A 6,708-nucleotide genomic window follows, 5' to 3' on the forward strand; every position below is an offset into this window, starting at 1 on the left:
TCTCTGCCCCTCTCTCTCTCTGCCTCTCTCTCTCTGCCTCTCTCTCTCTCTCTCTGCCTCTCTCTCTCTCTCTGCCTCTCTCTCTGCCCCCTCTCTCTCTCTCTCTCTGCCTCTCTCTCTGCCCCCTCTCTCTCTCTCTCTGCCTCTCTCTCTCTCTCTCTCTCTCTGCCTCTCTCTCTCTCTCTCTCTCTCTGCCTCTCTCTCTCTGCCTCTCTCTCTCTCTGCCTCTCTCTCTCTCCCTCTCTCTCTCTCTGCCTCTCTCTCTCTGCCTCCTCTCTCTCTCTGCCTCTCTCTCTCTCTCTCTCTCTCTCTCTCTGCCTCTCTCTCTCTCTCTCTCTCTCTCTCTCTGCCTCTCTCTCTCTGCCTCTCTCTCTCTCTCTGCCTCTCTCTCTCTGCCTCTCTCTCTCTCTCTCTCTCTCTCCTCTCTCTCTGCCCTCTCTCTCTCTCTCTCTCTCTCTCTCTCTCTGCTCTCTCTCTCTCTCTCTGCCTCTCTCTCTCTCTGCCTCTCTCTCTCTCTGCCTCTCTCTCTCTCTCTGCCTCTCTGTGTGTGTCAGGAGGAGCAGGAGTATGTAGAGCTGGTAGCAGCAGAGAAGCACCAGGTGGAGGCTGTGAAGAGTGCCCTGGCCCAGAACAAGACCCTGTCCATGCTGGATGAGATCCTCGAGGACGTCAGGAGAGCTGCTGACCGCCTGGAGGAGGAGATAGAGGACCACGCCTTCGACAACAATAAACAGGTTCATCAACAACAACAACACATAGGTCATATAGAGGGCCACGCCTACGACAACAATAAACAGGTTCATCAACAACAACATCAAACACATAGGTCATATAGAGAACAACAATAAACAGGTTCATCAACAACAACAACACATAGGTCATATAGAGGACCACCCCTTCGACAACAATAAACAAGTTTATCAACAACAAACACAGGTCATATAGAGGACAACATTAAACAGGTTCATCAACAACAAACACAGGTCATATAGAGGACAACAATAAACAGGTTCAACAACAACAACAACAAACACATAGGTCATAGAGGACAACAATAAACAGGTTCATCAACAACAACAACAACAAACACATAGGTCATAGAGGACAACAATACACAGATTCATCAACAACAACAACAACAAACACATAGGTCATAGAGGACAACAATAAACAGGTTCATCAACAACAACAACAACAAACACATAGGTCATATAGAGGACAACAATACACAGATTCATCAACAACAACAACAACAACAACAACAAACACATAGTTCATATAGAGGGCCACGCCTACGACAACAATAAACAGGTTCATCAACAACAACATCAAACACATAGGTCATATAGAGAACAACAATAAACAGGTTCATCAACAACAAACACATAGGTCATATAGAGAACAACAATAAACAGGTTCATCAACAACAAACACATAGGTCATATAGAGAACAACAATAAACAGGTTCATCAACAACAAACACATAGGTCATATAGAGAACAACAATAAACAGGTTCATCAACAACAAACACATAGGTCATATAGAGAACAACAATAAACAGGTTCATCAACAACAAACACATAGGTCATATAGAGAACAACAATAAACAGGTTCATCAACAACAAACACATAGGTCATATAGAGAACAACAATAAACAGGTTCATCAACAACAAACACACAGGTCATATAGAGGACAACAATAAACAGGTTCATCAACAACAAACACATAGGTCATATAGAGAACAACAATAAACAGGTTCATCAACAACAAACACATAGGTCATATAGAGGACCACGTCTTTGATGACAAAGCGGTTCAGAATAGGAGTGCTGATCTAGGATCATTCTCCCTTTTTAGAGCATAGTGAATCAGAGTGTTTGGACAGGGAGGACCTGGTCCCCGATCAGCAGTCTGAGAGGCTGTATAAAGACAGGCCCTGAAGTGCTGCGTTGGGGCTGTTATGTGGTGTATTAAAGGCTCTGCCAGTAGAGTTATTGTCGGTATTGTGATCAGATGAATGGAGTGCATGTAGCCAACGTGGAGGCGGTGCTGAGAGTGGAGGAGGAGGATGAGGAAGGAGGGAAAAGAAGAAGGAACGCGTCAAGGAGAGGTGGAGAGGTGGAGGACGACGTGGGGCTGAGCATGCTCATCGACTCACAGAACAACCAGTATGTTCTGACCAAGCCCAGAGACTCCACCATGCCCCGCTCCGATCAACCATCAAGGTCAGTACCAACTTTAACCCCTGAACACTAATGATCCTATACATATGGAGACTGTCGAGTCCAGCTGTAATCTGACTATATGAAGACTGTCCTGAGACTCCAGCTATAATCTGACCATATGAAGACTGTCCAGAGTCCAGCTGTAATCTGACCATATGAAGACTGTCCTGAGTCCAGCTGTAATCTGACCATATGAAGACTGTCCTGAGTCCAGCTGTAATCTGACCATATGAAGACTGTCCTGAGTCCAGCTGTAATCTGACCATATAGACTGTCTGAGTCCAGCTGTAATCTGACCATATGAAGACTGTCCAGAGTCCAGCTGTAATCTGACTATATGAAGACTGTCCTATGACTCCAGCTGTAATCTGACCATATGAAGACTGTCCTGAGTCCAGCTGTAATCTGACCATATGAAGACTGTCCTGAGTCCAGCTGTAATCTGACTATATGAAGACTGTCCTGAGTCCAGCTGTAATCTGACCATATGAAGACTGTCCTGAGTCCAGCTGTAATCTGACCATATGAAGACTGTCCTGAGACTCCAGCTGTAATCTGACCATATGAAGACTGTCCTAGACTCAGCTGTAATCTGACCATATGAAGACTGTCCTGAGACTACAGCTGTAATCTGACTATATGAAGACTGTCCTGAGTCCAGCTGTAATCTGACCATATGAAGACTGTCAAAAGACTCCAGCTGTAATCTGACTATATGAAGACTGTCCTAAGACTCCAGCTGTAATCTGACTATATGAAGACTGTCCTGAGACTCCAGCTGTAATCTGACCAAATGAAGACTGTCCTGAGACTCCAGCTGTAATCTGACTATATGAAGACTGTCCTGAGACTCCAGCTGTAATCTGACTATATGAAGACTGTCCTGAGACTCCAGCTGTAATCTGACCATATGAAGACTGTCCTGAGACTCCAGCTGTAATCTGACCATATGAAGACTGTCCTGAGTCCAGCTGTAATCTGACCATATGAAGACTGTCCTGAGTCAGCTGTAATCTGACCATATGAAGACTGTCCTGAGTCCAGCTGTAATCTGACCATATGAAGACTGTCCTGAGTCCAGCTGTAATCTGACCATATGAAGACTGTCCTGAGACTCCAGCTGTAATCTGACCATATGAAGACTGTCCTGAGACTCCAGCTGTAATCTGACCATATGAAGACTGTCCTGAGACTCCAGCTGTAATCTGACCATATTGAAGACTGTCCTGAGTCCAGCTGTAATCTGACCATATGAAGACTGTCCTGAGACTCCAGCTGTAATCTGACTATATGAAGACTGTCCTGAGACTCCAGCTGTAATCTGACTATATGAAGACTGTCCCGAGTCTAGCTGTAATCTGACCATATGAAGACTGTCCTAAAACTCCAGCTGTAATCTGACTATATGAAGACTGTCCTAAGACTCCAGCTGTAATCTGACCAAATGAAGACTGTCCTGAGACTCCAGCTGTAATCTGACTATATGAAGACTGTCCTGAGACTCCAGCTGTAATCTGACCATATGAAGACTGTCCTGAGACTCCAGCTGTAATCTGACCATATGAAGACTGTCCTGAGACTCCAGCTGTAATCTGACCATATGAAGACTGTCCTGAGTCCAGTTGTAATCTGACCATATGAAGACTGTCCTGAGTCCAGCTGTAATCTGACCATATGAAGACTGTCCTGAGTCCAGCTGTAATCTGACCATATGAAGACTGTCCTGAGTCCAGCTGTAATCTGACCATATGAAGACTGTCCTGAGACTCCAGCTGTAATCTGACCATATGAAGACTGTCCTGAGACTCCAGCTGTAATCTGACCATATGAAGACTGTCCTGAGACTCCAGCTGTAATCTGACCATATTGAAGACTGTCCTGAGTCCAGCTGTAATCTGACCATATGAAGACTGTCCTGAGACTCCAGCTGTAATCTGACTATATGAAGACTGTCCTGAGACTCCAGCTGTAATCTGACTATATGAAGACTGTCGAGTCTAGCTGTAATCTGACCATATGAAGACTGTCCTAAAACTCCAGCTGTAATCTGACCATATGAAGACTGTCCTGAGATTCCAGCTGTAATCTGACCATATGAAGACCGTCCTGAGACTCCAGCTGTAATCTGACTATATGAAGACTGTCCTGAGACTCCAGCTGTAATCTGACCATATGAAGACTGTCCTAAGACTCCAGCTGTAATCTGACTATATGAAGACTGTCCTGAGACTCCAGCTGTAATCTGACTATATGAAGACTGTCCTGAGACTCCAGCTGTAATCTGACTATATGAAGACTGTCCTGAGTCCAGCTGTAATCTGACTATATGAAGACTGTCCTAAGACTCCAGCTGTAATCTGACCATATGAAGACTGTCGTGAGACTCCAGCTGTAATCTGACTATATGAAGACTGTCCTAAGACTCCAGCTGTAATCTGACTATATGAAGACTGTCCTGAGACTCCAGCTGTAATCTGACCATATGAAGACTGTCCTAAGACTCCAGCTGTAATCTGACCATATGAAGACTGTCCTATGACTCCAGCTGTAATCTGACCATATGAAGACTGTCCTGAGACTCCAGCTGTAATCTGACTATATGAAGACTGTCCTATGACTCCAGCTGTAATCTGACCATATGAAGACTGTCCTGAGACTCCAGCTGTAATCTGACCAAATGGGTCTTCAAATGAAATTACAATTTTGCACAATTCTAATCTGTGTCCCTGTGGTGTCCTGTCCTGTTATCTGTGATTGGCTGGTCAGGACCTGGTCTCCGTAGTGATGCTGTCTCTGCCATGTGGTTGGCTGTGCACTATGATGGGCCTGCCCCCCATGTTTGGTTACATCGTCTGTGGAGTCCTCCTGGGTCCCTCTGGACTCAACAGCATCAAGGTGAGACATGCAACATTGTCTGTCTGTCTGCCTGCCTGCCTGTCTCTCTGCCTGTCTGTCTGTCTGCCTGCCTGTCTCTCTGCCTGTCTCTCTGCCTGTCTGCCTGTCTACCTGCCTGTCTCTCTGCCTGTCTCTCTGCCTGTCTCTCTGCCTGTCTGTCTGTCTGTGTGTCTGTCTGCCTGTCTGTGTGTCTGTCTGCCTCTCTGCCTGCTTGTCTCTCTGCCTGTCTGCCTGTCTGTCTGCCTTCCTGCCTGCCTGTCTGCCTGTCTGTGTGTCTGTCTGTCTCTCTGCCTGTCTGTCTGTCTGCTTTCCTGCCTGCCTGTCTGTGTGTCTCTCTGTCTCTCTGCCTTCCTGCCTGCCTGTCTGTCTGTCTGCCTTCCTGCCTGCCTGTCTGTCTGCCTTCCTGCCTGTCTGTCTGTCTGTCTGTCTGTCTGCGTGTCTGTCTGCCTGTCTGTGTGTCTGTCTGTCTCTCTGCCTGCTTGTCTCTCTGCCTGTCTGCCTGTCTGTCTGCCTTCCTGCCTGCCTGTCTGCCTGTCTGTCTGTCTCTCTGCCTGTCTGTCTGTCTGCTTTCCTGCCTGCCTGTCTGTGTGTCTCTCTGTCTCTCTGCCTTCCTGCCTGCCTGTCTGTCTGCCTTCCTGCCTGCCTGTCTGTCTGCCTTCCTGCCTGCCTGTCTGCCTGTCTGTGTGTCTGTCTGTCTCTCTGCCTGTCTGCCTGTCTGTCTCTCTGCCTGTCTGCCTGTCTGTCTGTCTGCCTTCCTGCCTGCTTGTCTCTCTGCCTGTCTGTCTGTCTGTCTGTCTGTCTGTCTGCCTGCCTGCCTGTCTGCCTGTCTGTGTGTCTGCCTGTGTAAGAGAGTAATGTATCTCTGTGCAGTCTATGGTGCAGGTAGGACGCTGGGAGAGTTGGGGGTGTTCTTCACTCTCTTCGTGGTGGTCTCGAGTTCTCCCCAGAGAGACTTCGGAAGGTAGGCTGCCTAGTGTTGTATTCAACCCCCCCCACACACACAGAGGTATTTCCCATCAGATATTAGCCTACATTCCTGAAATAGCAAAGACTATTAAAGGCCCAGTGCAAACATGAATGTGAATTCCCTGTGTTTTATAGTTATTTCCACACTATGAGGGTGGAGTGATACTGTGAAATTGATGATGATGGCCTTCTAGTGGAACAGCTGTTTAGAAGCACTGCCTGTTTTGGTGGGATGGTCTGCGGGTGACATCACCAGACAGGAAAGGACTTAACACTGGAGTGAAGTGTGTAACTCTGACCTACATCTTCACAGTGGGACTCAGAAACCCACATTCTTACATTCTTTCACCAACTCAGTCTCAGCAGAGAGCGACGTCTAACTCTCTCTCCTCTTCATTTCGCTATCTGTTTGTCACACATTTCCTTATCAGTCTTCCTCCCCTCCCCCTCCCTGGCCTCCTCCCTCCCTGGCCTCCCTCCCTGGCCTCCCTCCCTGGCCTCCCCCTCCGGGTTAGGTTTTTGGGTTAAGGTTAGGGTAAGGGTACGGGTTAGGGAAAATAGGATTTTGAATGGGACTGAATTGTGTGTCCCCACAAGGTTAGCTGTACAAGACTGTGTG

General features: G+C 47.1%; 1 pseudogene; it reads left to right on the plus strand.

Annotated features, from left to right (window-relative positions):
- Positions 1-536: 536 nt before the first annotated feature.
- Positions 537-6,708, plus strand: part of LOC135535182 (transmembrane and coiled-coil domain-containing protein 3-like) — a 22,553-nt pseudogene continuing 16,381 nt past the window's right edge.

Source organism: Oncorhynchus masou, unplaced genomic scaffold, assembly GCF_036934945.1.
Source record: "Oncorhynchus masou masou isolate Uvic2021 unplaced genomic scaffold, UVic_Omas_1.1 unplaced_scaffold_4586, whole genome shotgun sequence".
Classification (NCBI taxonomy): Eukaryota; Metazoa; Chordata; class Actinopteri; order Salmoniformes; family Salmonidae; genus Oncorhynchus; species Oncorhynchus masou.